The sequence below is a fragment of the Giraffa tippelskirchi genome, chromosome 14 (genome assembly GCF_054371585.1).
Source record: "Giraffa tippelskirchi isolate mGirTip1 chromosome 14, T2T-mGirTip1v1.2.pri, whole genome shotgun sequence".
NCBI lineage: Eukaryota > Metazoa > Chordata > Mammalia > Artiodactyla > Giraffidae > Giraffa > Giraffa tippelskirchi.
In genome coordinates this window covers 49,563,868-49,575,956 of record NC_137288.1, presented here as the reverse complement: position 1 = coordinate 49,575,956, position 12,089 = coordinate 49,563,868, and the positions used below count along the sequence as shown (strand labels likewise).

At 37.2% G+C, this 12,089-nt stretch overlaps 1 protein-coding gene across 18 annotated transcripts in view; it reads left to right on the top strand.

The window, feature by feature from the left end:
* Positions 1 to 12,089, top strand: part of MYOM1 (myomesin 1) — a 149,963-nt gene that overhangs the window by 34,254 nt on the left and 103,620 nt on the right. The gene's annotated exons all lie outside the window — the stretch shown is intronic.

Genomic DNA, 12,089 nt, shown 5'->3' with positions numbered 1-12,089 from the left:
TAGATGCAGATCTGGTTTAAAAAGTGAATCAGTGTCCTGTTGCTTTGGAAACAGTCGAGTTGAGATAACTGAGGACTGTCGTATCGAGCAATCTCTTAGGTGGAGCCCAGCACGTGGGCTGAGAACTGCTTCTGAGGTCCTCCACGCAAAGAGGCAATATCTCATTCTTCCTAATAAAATTTCAAACAGCAAACCTGCTTGTAGTCTTTGCTATTGGAGAAGAAAGTTTCTCGGTGAGTCTGTGGTCGCGCAGAGGAGGTTGTCAGAACCCTCTGCTGCACCAGTGTCACTGGGAGGAGTGTTTCCTGTGAACCCTGAGGTTGGCCTCTCTGTGTCTTGTTCCAGCCTGATGAATGCTGGCTGGATCCACACTTTCTTGGTCCAAGCCAATTTTTATTTCCTCAGTATCTCGAGCGAAATGTGTCATGGGGATTAAAAAACACTTGCAAGATTCATGTGATTTTATTAAATGTCTATCTATAGTCCACAGAAAGGATTGTTGAACTTCCAAATGTAGGAATTCCTGGGCTGTGTGGTCAGTTACCAGCTGCTGCCTCAGATCTCCTCTGTCTGGCATATATTGCATTTTTTGTTATAAATAGATATTAATTTAAGTCTTATACAATTCAAGTCCACAAAATATCTGTCAGGGTAGCTGAGAGAGATGTTTACTTCTAGGAATTAGAAAAGTGATTGAGGAAATAATACAGTGGTTTGTATGAACAGAAGTAAAGACTGGTTCTGAAGGCAGAAACTCCTGTATCCCTGTGGGTTAATCAGCACCTGATGTACAGCTGTGCTTTTGGGGGTGCAGCGCTGACCTCCTGGGAGCTTCTGCACGTCCAGTGCCAAAGTCTCCGGAGTTTACCTGGAATGTGTGACGGCAACATTCTGAAATTCCACTTAAAATGGAATAGGATCGTTTTCCAATCCCACTTTCATGGGTTATGTGTGCCATGGGATATTCATAAGGACCTCAAATTGGCTGCAAATATGGAAATATTGTCAGGGAGGAGGTGAATTCATTTCTTTTGGCCCTTGTTTCAAATGACCTGCTTTCCAAATGAAACAGGAATGGGCACTGTGCTATGTGATAGTGCCACATGTTCTCCTGAAGAATGTTACATACATATGTTTGAGACTCTCACTTAGGAAAGCAGCTGTCTTATAATAGAGAGGATTATGTTTTAAATATCCATTTTCCTGGTCCATCTGTGCTGAATCTATAGAAAATGTAGAAAATGGGTGTTTTCATTACTGTACAGTTGTTAAGCTAACTCATGTATACTTATTTCATTCCCCCAATGCTGTAGAGTCTATAGAGTTTTATGAATTTGCTATTTAAAGACAGTTTTATTTCTTAAATTCTATTCCTAAATTCTTCTTTTAACCATATATGCACCATTCATATTTATTTACAATCTGATAAATCATATCAAACATTAGTAATTGAACCTTTGAGCATCTTTGTATTTTACCCAGAACACATTTGCTCTATTTTGTCTTTGGAAAACTTAGCCATTTTAGTTATAAACAACCTCAGATAATAAACTTTCTGTAGGAAGTGAAACTGTAATTATTTCTGTTGTCAACCTCACATCTTGTTCCTTCTTGCTATTTAAGTGTTTATGTAGGTAGATAGGTATTTATTAATGGCTTGGTATGTTTGAACAACTCCACTTCTTAGTAGAAATGTGGACCTAAAAAGAAGAAAGGGAAGATGCCAATATTTTTTCCTTTGTGTAATGCGATGTCAAAGAAAAGAAAGCTAACCTAATCCTGGGGGTATTTTAGTTTTTCTTTTTTTAGACCTAGAGCTAACAGGTGCAGATAATATTCTTTGAACATTTCAAAATCTTTATAATTCTTTCAGGTTGTATTTTTGAGTTTTCAAAATGGAGCAGCTTTTCCCTGCTAAATGAAATCTTTTTCTCGGGGTTGTGAAAAGTGTTGTTAATTAAAACTGGTGTGGAGTTGGAAATGCATCTCTGTGGAATGTATGTGAACGCTGGGCCTGATCCATTTTTAGCCTCTGCTTTGTAGTTAGATGTCCTGGTAGTAAAGTGGAAACTATGGAGATTTATATGTGCCCACAGCTTGGCTGACCTCAGTTAAATCTTAAGAACAATGGCTTATTCAGTGTCACTGTGGTTTTAGCTCAGATCGGTTACCAACTGCATTCTGAGCCAGGAGTTGTAAAATAAATTCTGGAAGGCTTATTCTAAATGCCTTTGTTCTTAGTCACACTGAGAAAAAAACTAAATTAAAGAAAGTGATTCAGGAAAACAAAAATGATACAAGACTATTGTTTTATGTTAATAATTCACAAATACTATTAGAGATTAAAGGAGAAATGGTACTCATGACCACTTTGCAACCATTATGCAAGGGTTCTTAGCCTCTGTCTGTGAATAGGTTTCAACAGAGTTTTGGATGATCTGAAATTATATGTAAAATTAAGTCCAGATGAGATTTTTTTTTTTTTTTTTTGCTGAGAGAAACCCTAGCTTTCATCATACTGTCAGAGAACTCTGTGACTCAACAAAGGTCACCACCACTGCACTAGAAAATTTACATACAAATATCAGACAGCCCCGTGTGTGAGCTGATGATCCCTTCCTAGGGCCAATACTATAGGAAATTAGGATGAAATAAGGCAGATGTTTACAGGGAATGTGGTAGATGGAAACCAGTGTTTTCAAAATCCTCTCTTTTGAATAAGATGGGAAGAAAAAAGAACTATTTTGTTATGCTTGATAAGTAGGAATGAATAACTTCCAGAGGACAACACAGCATATTTCTTGGATGATGGGTCTCTCAACTGTCTGAGGTTATGGTAGACACCTGATTGTCTGATTCTAAGCAGATTAAAATCCAGCCCTTACAGTGCTTCCCTGGTGGCTCAGTCAGAAAAGAATCTGCCTGCAATGCAGGAGACCAGGGAAGATCCCGTGGAGAAAGAAATGGTAACCCACTTGAGTATTCTTGCCTGGGAAATTTCATGGACAGAGAAACCTGGTAGGCTACAGTCCATGGGATCACAAAGAGTCGGACACAACTTAGCAACTAAATCAAGAGGGATTAAGATATAGCCCCTTCTCTAAAGAAAGATTTAACTATCATAAATAAGGAAAAGCGCCATAGTTCCTGGGCAGAAAATATAGCATTCTGGGATTTGTCTTCCAGAATTTAAGTACCAAGAAAATGATGAACCATATTACTTCCTATATGGTAGGAGAAGGTCTGGGAAAAATCCAAGGGAAACAGAAAACCAGTTTCTCTTTTATCCTCCTAGAAATGGGCCGGTTTGTTGTCAGTTTTACTTCTTTAAAAGGCAACTGGTCTGTGTTCTGAATCCCCCAAACAAACCGAGTCCGAAGAGGATAGCATTCACTGTGCGTCAATTTTCAACTCTCACTGCTGTAAGTCTGCGGCTTGTTTGTGAAGAGAGAACTAGAAGTAGCACTCCTGGTAATACCAGTTTTTCATACAACTGGCAGTTTGTCATAGCTCCATAGAACTGGAAGCAGGAAGAGACTAAAAGCTCATCTAATTCAAGCCCTTCCTTCCACAGATAACGAGGCCCAGAAATACAGGTTTCAACTCTCTGCCTCCTTTGTTTTGTTCTACATTGAAAACACTATCCATCGGTCTCTTTTGCAGGCTAAATGCAAGTTTAGAGGATATAAGATACCCCAAAATGTCATTAATCTTTTGTAGGCAGGTGAATCAGGCTGTGAGAAGGAAGACATGTCCCCTTAAGGAGTAGGAATAGAGTGAGTAGCCAAAGGTGGAGGAAGGGCCGTGCAGTCACCTCCCGGCGCCCAGAGGTGAAACGGTAGCTCCAGCTCCGTTCACTGCTGGCCGAGCAGTGGGTGTAACTGAGCCTCCCTGCGGAGATCCCCAAGCTCTGAGAGCTTGGGGGAACCAGTGCTGCAGACTTGACCTTTTCCACACCAGGCTTTCTGGGTGAAACAGGAGAAAGCAGGAGCACCTCGAATGAGGATCTATCTAATAGTTGATAAATGCTCAGTGCTCAGTCCCTCAGTCATGTCCGAGTCTTTGCGATGCCATGGGCTGTATCTCAGCAGGCTCCTCTGTCTATGGGATTTTCCAGGCAAGAATACTGGAGTGGGTTGCCTTGCCCTCCTCCGGGGAATCTTCCCAACCCAAGTATCTAACCCAGCTCTCTCTCATTGCAGGTGAATTCTTTACCATCTGAGCCACCAGGGAACCCCATATACAGCAGTGCCAAGTTGTAAATATATATGGAGAGGCAGTTTTACAGGAAAAATGGTAGAATAATAAAAGCGAGTTCAGCTCTATTGTGGCCATTCAGTAAAGTCTAATGGCAACACACAGATAAGTCAGCAGTGAAAATGGAGCTTCTGTTTTCAAGCTTTTGCAAACACCTCTGTGTCATGCTGGGATGACCTACCCATCTTTCAGTGTCCAGCTCTTCCAAAAAGGCTTCCTGATAGCCCCAGACAGAAATTGTCTCCAAGCCTGTAAATTCAACTTTTGTTTGCTCTGCTCTTTCTGCTTATCTGCCTCCCTTCCTTCTGTCCTTCCATCCTTTCTCCTTTGATTGACATAATACAACGCATCAGGCTGGTAGCATTTGCAACCCTACTAGACAGTAAAGGTCTCAGAAAACAAGTCTTTAATTTAATATGTAATCTTCATATCCCCCTCCCACACTAGCATCAAGCATAGAATTGTGCACACAGTGGATAAAAAGTAAGTTTTCTGTTGAATAAACAAAATTATTATGGAAAGTTAAGGCTTTCTGTTTGAAATCTACCTCCTCTTGCACCTTTTAAAATATCAGCTTGACTGTGTACTAAGTTTATGTTTAAGATTACAAGAAACAACTTAACTCTTTTCCAAAACAATTATATCATTTTGCATTCCCATACCAAACTACGGGGATTCCACCTCATCCACATTAGTTATTTTCTATCATTTTTTACAGCCTGTCTTTTAGGTATGTGGTGGAGTCTCACTGTGGTTTTTAGCTTGCACTTACTTAATGGCTAATGATGTTGACCATCTTTTTAATGTGTTTGGTAGCCATTTGGTACTTCTTTGGTGAAATGCTTGTTCAAATCTTTTGCCCATTTTTAAACTGGATTCTTTTCTGCTTATTAATGAGTTGTCAGAGTTATTTAAATATTTTGTATATAATTCCTTTCTTACATATATGTTGGGAAATATTTTCTCTCATTCTGTGCCTTGTTTTTTCATTCTTTTAACAGTGTCCTTCAGATACCAGAACGTTTACCTTTTGATGAAGTTTGATTCGTCACTTTTTTCCTTTTTTAGTCATACTGTTGGTGTTATATCTAAGCATAATTTGGCTTATTCAACATCATCGTTGTTGTTGTTCAGTCGCTAAGTCATATCTGACTCTTTGTGACCCCTGGACTATATAGCATTCCAGGCTTCCCTGCCCTTCACGATCTCCCAGAGTTTGCTCAAACTCACGTCCTTTGAGTTGATGATGCCATCCAACCATCTCATCCTCTGTCGCCCCCTTCACCTCCTGCCCTCAATCTTTCCCAGCATCAAGGTCTTTTTCCGATCAGTCAGCTCTTCACATGAGGTAGCCCGAGTATTGGAGCTTCATAGAGATTCTCTTATCTTTTTTTTTTTTCCTAAGAGTTCTATAATTTTAGTGTTACATTTAGAAATATCCATTTTGAATTATTTTTTTTGTATGTGACGTTAAGTTCTAAATTCATCCCTTCACATATAGATAGACTATTGTCACAGCACCATTTGTTGAAAAGACTATCCTTTTCCCCTTAAATCATTCAGCTCCTTTATCAAAAATAAATTGACCATGTATGGCTGAGTCCCCTCACTGTTCACCTGAAACTATCACATTGTTAATCGACTATGAAAATGAAAGTGAAAGTGAAGTCCCTCAGTCGTGTCCAACTCTTTGCCACCCCATGGACTGTAGCCTACCAGGCTCCTCCGTCCATGAGATTTTCCAGGCAAGAGTACCGGAGTGAGTTGCCATTTCCTTCTCCAATCGACTATACCCCAATACAAAATAAAAAGTTTTAAAATAATAATAAAGAAAAAGAGCTTTGGAAAGAAAAAAATCAATTGACTGTAAATAAAAAGGTTTATTTACAGATTCTCAATGCTGTTGCTTTGATCTGTATGCCTGTCCTTATGCCAGTACCACACTTCCTTAACTACTGTTGCTTTATAAAAAGTTTTGAAATTGGTGGATGTAAGTTCTCAAACTGAGTTCCTTTATTTTTATAGTTCCTTCATATTCCCATATAAATTTTAAGATCACCTTGTCAGTTTCTACAAAGAGAAAAGTCTTCTGGCAATTTGATAAAAATTATGTTGAAAACATAAATCAATTTTGAAAAATATGCCATTTTAACAGTGCTGACTCTTTCAATCCATGAACATGGATATTTATTTATTTACATCTTTGTTTCACTTATCATATAATGTTTTGTAATTTGCAGTGTAAAGTCTTGTACTTCTATGTTAAAATTGTTCCTAAATATTTTATTCTTTTTGGTAGAATTGTGAGTGGAGTTGTCTTAATTTTATTTTTTCATTGTTCACTGCTAGTAAAGAGAAGTGTAATTGATTTCTGTGCTTTCATTCTGTATCCCGTGACCTTGCTGAACTCATTTGTTAGCATTAGCATTTGTGTGTGTGTGTGTGTGTATTCCTTAGCATTTTCTATATATATGATTATATCATCTGTAACTAAAGTTAGACTTGCTTTCCAATTTTTCAGTTTTTTTTAACTAACTGCCTCGACTATTCTTCACTGTGCTGCAAACTTCAGTACAATATTGAATAGCAGTGGCAACAGCAAGTATCATAGCCATGTTCCCCATCTTAGGAAGAAAGGATTTAGTTTTTTACTATTAGATATGTTACTAGTTATAGATTTTTCATAGATGGCCTTTATCAGATTGAGGAAGTTCCCTTCTATTCCTATTTAGTTGAGAGTTTTTAACATGCCATAAAACTGAATTTTGTTAAAAAGTTTTTGCATCTATTGAGATAATAATGTGGTTTTTGTTCTTTATTCTGTTAATATGGTATATTACACTGATTGATTTTCAGATATTAAATCAACCTTGCATCCTGGGCTAAATTCTGCTTGGTTTTATATGTTGCTGGATTCAGTTTACTGATATTTTGTGAAGGATTTTTGTGCCTATGTGTATGAGGGATATTGGTTTGTAGTTTTTTAAAACATTATAGTGTCTTTGGCTTTGATATCAGGTAATACTGGCCTTATAGAAAAAGTTGGGAAGTGTTTCCTTCTCTTCTGTGTTTTAAAAAATATGGAAATGATTGGTTTGTTTCTTCCTTAAATAGTTCATGTAATTTGTCAATTAAACCATTTAGGCACAACTATCCATTGTGCCTGGATTTAAAAAAATATTTATTTATTTATTTGGCTGCGTTGGGTCTTAGTTGTGGCACATGGGCTCTCTAGTATATGGGATTAGTAGCTCCACAGCATGTGGGATCTTAGTTCCTTCAGCAGGTATGGAATCTGGGCCCCCTGCATTGCAAGGCAGATTCTTAACCCCTGGACCAGCAGGGAAGTCCTTGTGCTTAAATAAATTACTAATTTACTTTCCTTATTTGTCATTGATCTGTTATGATTTTTAATTTCTTGTTGAGTTAGTTTTGGTCATTTAAATCTTTATGGGAATTTTTCCATTTCATTTAAGTCATCTAATTTTTTGGCATAAATGCATTTATCATGTTTCCTTGTGATATATGAGAGATTTGCTTTAGCATTTCTTGTAAGGCAGGTCTGCTAGCAATGAATTCTCTATCTTTGTCAATGTCTTTACTTTGTTTTCAGTTTTAAGTAGTGGTTTTGCTGGATATAAAATTCTTGATTTAGTTTTTCCCCCAGCACTTAAATATGTCATATGAATGTCTTCTGGGATGTATAGTTTCATGTGAAATCAGTCATTAATACCTTGTTCCCTTGTGTGTGATGAATCATTTTACTCCTGTTACTTTCTAGCTTTCTCTCTGGCTTGGCTTTCAACAGTTTGACTATGATATGTCTACATGTGTATCTCTTTGGGAGTATTATACTTGGGTTTGTTGAGCATCTTGGATTCACAGAGTACTATTTTTACACAAATTTTGGGAATTTTAAGCCATTATTTCTTCAAATATCTTTTCCTGCCCTATCTCTTTTTCTCCTCTTTCTGGTACTACCATTACTCATATAGTGGTATATTTGATGTTGTCTGACAACAAATTTTTTCTTCATTCTTTTTCAGTTTTTTTTTTTTAGATTAGATAGTTTCTATCTTCAGCTTACCTGATTATTTTATTCTTCTATATAAACTCTTTTGGGTCCCTTTAATAACTTTTTCATCTAAGTTATTGTACTTTTAAACTCCAGAATATCCATTTGATCTTATTTTACAATTCCTATCTTTTTGTTGACATTCTTTCTTTTTGAGTCATTATTGTAATACTTTCCTTTAATTATTTAAACATGGTTTCCTTAATTAACCTTTGAATATAGTTCCTTTTTTTGAACATATTTCTAATTACTGTTTTGAAGTCTTTGTCTGCTAAATCCAATATCAGGGTGCACTTGGAGACAATTTTTATTTACTGCTTTTTCTCTTCTAGCGTGCATCACATTTTCCTATTTCTTGTCATGTCTCATAATTTTTTTGTTGTTGAAAATAGGGCATAATAGATAACTTATTGTAATAATTCTGGATTCTGAAGTTTTCCCAAATGTGTTGCTGCTGTGTTTTGTTTAATTACTTGCCTAATCACATTTATAGACTCTGTTTACCCAGCACTGTTACTGCTGATGTCTTTGTTTAGTGTTTTAAAAAATTATTGTTCTTATTTTTAAGCATGAATTCATAGGGATCACTTGGTATTTGCATAGATTAATGACCAGTCAATGAATGATCAGACATCTGTGCTCAAACATCTCAAGACAGTAAAGCTTCCATCCTCTGGCAATAGCTCTGTGTGTCTGGGTGTGTGTGTTGGGGAGCATATTTGAAGTTTGGGTCATTTTAAAATGTGTATGCCCTGGATTTGCTTGTCTCTAGACTCACTTGTCTCTCCTCTGCACACACAGGCTTACAGTCAGCCAATCATATGTGGATAACCTGAGTCCTTTCCAGTTTTTTCTATTCAAGCACATGGAGAGAGCTTATGAAGGCCCCCATGATGGTCTTATTTTTCAAATCTTCCTGTTATATCTCTGACTGATCTGCCCATCTGCTGCTTGTTCCAACCATGATTGAATCCTAAGACTGACTGAGCTGCTGGTCTTCCCTTGTTTGTTTGCAACTTAGGTGGCTAGTGTTACTCACAGTGTTGCTGGTTATGGAGGTTTATCATGCTCTGCTCCAAATTAGCCCCTCTGACAGTGAATATTAAGAGTTTTTCACCTTTTCCCACTTTAGTAGATCTACTTTATAGATTGAGCTGGGGGTGGGAAAGAACTAGACAAACATGTCGCACAGACTCCCGCTATTCAGACTTGAAGCTCAGTATCTTTTCATGAATAGCCACATATTAGTGTAGTGTGTGCCTGTGCTTGATTTTCAGAGGCCTGAATGGGTTGGTTTTGACAATTGTATCCAGTTTTATCACTGCTTTTTTGGAGAGAGGAACTGCTGAACTACTTACTCCACCATACTGGAAGTCCCACCTCTGCACTGGTCATTCTTACTAGCTCCTCAGCTGATTCTGATGTGAAGTCAGGGTTGAGAATCACAGAGATAGGGTATGGTTACAGGAGGTTGAGTCTTGATTTCACCTCGTTCAGTAAACACTTATTGAACACTATCAGGCACTGGACACTGTGCTGAGGATATAAATGTAACTTTTAGGCCATCCCTCTCCTTGAGTAGTCACAGGAATGGGGCAGATAGAGAAGGAAATCAATAATGTAATATAATCATGAGCATATGTGGGTGGGTGGTACTGGGTTTGGGAGCAGTGTCAGTAAAAGACAAAGCCTACAGCCCATCATTTTTTCTAGAACATGCTGATAAGTTGTCATAATTTTTTCAGAAAGTAACATAGCCATTAAGTAGATCCATACTTAACATAAGCAGGCATAGTTACTCATCCTGAGGAGCTAGGACAATTTTTCACAGTTACATGATGATTATAAACATGACTTTGAAGAACTAGCATTTGACTTCATATAAAGTTTAATGAGCTTCTTAATGCTTTGTTTCTAATTGGACTGTGATGATTTCATAACCTCTATATTCTGTGCTGTGCTTACTCACTCAGTCACATTCGACTTTTTGTGAGATGTGAATAAATTCAGGAATAGCTAATCAACATCAGAGTCATTATGGGCAGTGTGACATGTTGTCATGGTTTCCAAAGCGGGGAGTCCACGAAGGCAAGCCAAGGAAGTGTAGGAAGATATATTAGCACTTCTGTATTTAAAAAAATTAAATTTGGCCCTGAACATTTTTCTATTGGTTGAAATTTCATAAAGTGAGAATATTTATTCAGCAGTATATGTATAAAATTTATAAATAGACAGACATATATAGGTGACATGATCAAATATGTTTGGATCGAGAAGAGTCAGACTCAAAGTTGAAGGCCACTGGTATAGAGGAAAGAACACTAACCTATATGGATGCTAGTCCTAGTTCACCTACCAACTTGCAGTGTGAACCTGGGCAAGTTACAAAGACACTCTAGGTCTTCTACATCTATAAAGCAAGGAAGGTGGTGTAAATGTCCCTGAGACCTCTTCCAGTTGAGTGATTCTATAGTAGTTTTGTTCTTGCTTTTCCTGTCAAGAATAATTATGAAGTTGTATGAGCAGAAGGTTATGTTGTTGTTGTTGTTCAGTATTTGAACTGGATGAAATGCAAGTTTACTTCTGAGTCCCTGGAACACTTCTAGAGAGAGCTTTCTCCTGGGCTACATCCTTTCTCTGTGGTTCTGCTGGTCATAGATGTGATGATGTCAAACAAACCATGATATACGCTTAAATTCTACTAACTTTAGGCATATTAACAGAGGACATATCACAGTTAGTAGTAGAGTACAGGTAGATGTACCCAGACACAGTTACAGATGCGTGGGTGCACGTGCACACACAAATCAATCTTTACCTATAGTTTCAAAACTTACCTTAGTTTCAGGGACTTCCCAGGTGTCTCAGTGGTAGAGAATGCACCTGCCAATGCAGGAGACATGGGTTTGATCCCTGGGTCAGGAAGATCCCCTGGAGAAGGAAATCACAACCTACTCCAGTATTCTTGCCTGGGAAGTCCCATGGACAGAGGAGCCTGGAGGGCTACAGTTCATAGGGTCGCAGAGTCAGACACGACTTAGCAACTAAACACAATAGCTTATTTTCACTGTCTTCATAAGTTGAAATTCAGAAAGAATCAAGATTTAAAATGTAAAGAACATTAAATATAGTTTTAATAGTTAAAAGACCACATTGATCCATACATATCAAACTTTAAGTGTCCTGGCTTTTGAGACAGGATTATTTTCAAAATTTAGATGCAACTAAAAGCCCAAGAGGTTAGCAAGCCTTTATTTAGCTCTTTGATGTAGCTTCAAAGAAATTCAAATTTAAAAAAGAAATTTAAATTTTGCATTTTCTATTGAACTCCTTTAAAAACATTATTTGACTTTAAAATTTGGTAGGGTAAGATGTTCTTGGGTCATAACAAAAGAGACAATTGATGGCTTTTATTCACATAATTAGTTACACAATTATTGCATAGTCAGTTTCTTAGAACTTCATCTGATTGAGTTTTGTTTGTTAGCTTTTATAAATGACTTAACATTACCAAATAGTCTGTTAGCACAGTATTTTAACATTTAATCCTAAAGACACTCTTTTTCTTAGCTTGAAGAAACTTTAGAGAGCATAGTAAATGTTTGATATCTTCTAAGTACTTTGGATTTTCTAAATAATACTATATAATATATAAAAATCACAGTGCTTTTATGAAGTCTTTCGTTCCAAATGAAATATGACATCAAAACTAATCACATTCTGGCACATTGTATGCAACAAATGCTTCGTTTGAAAG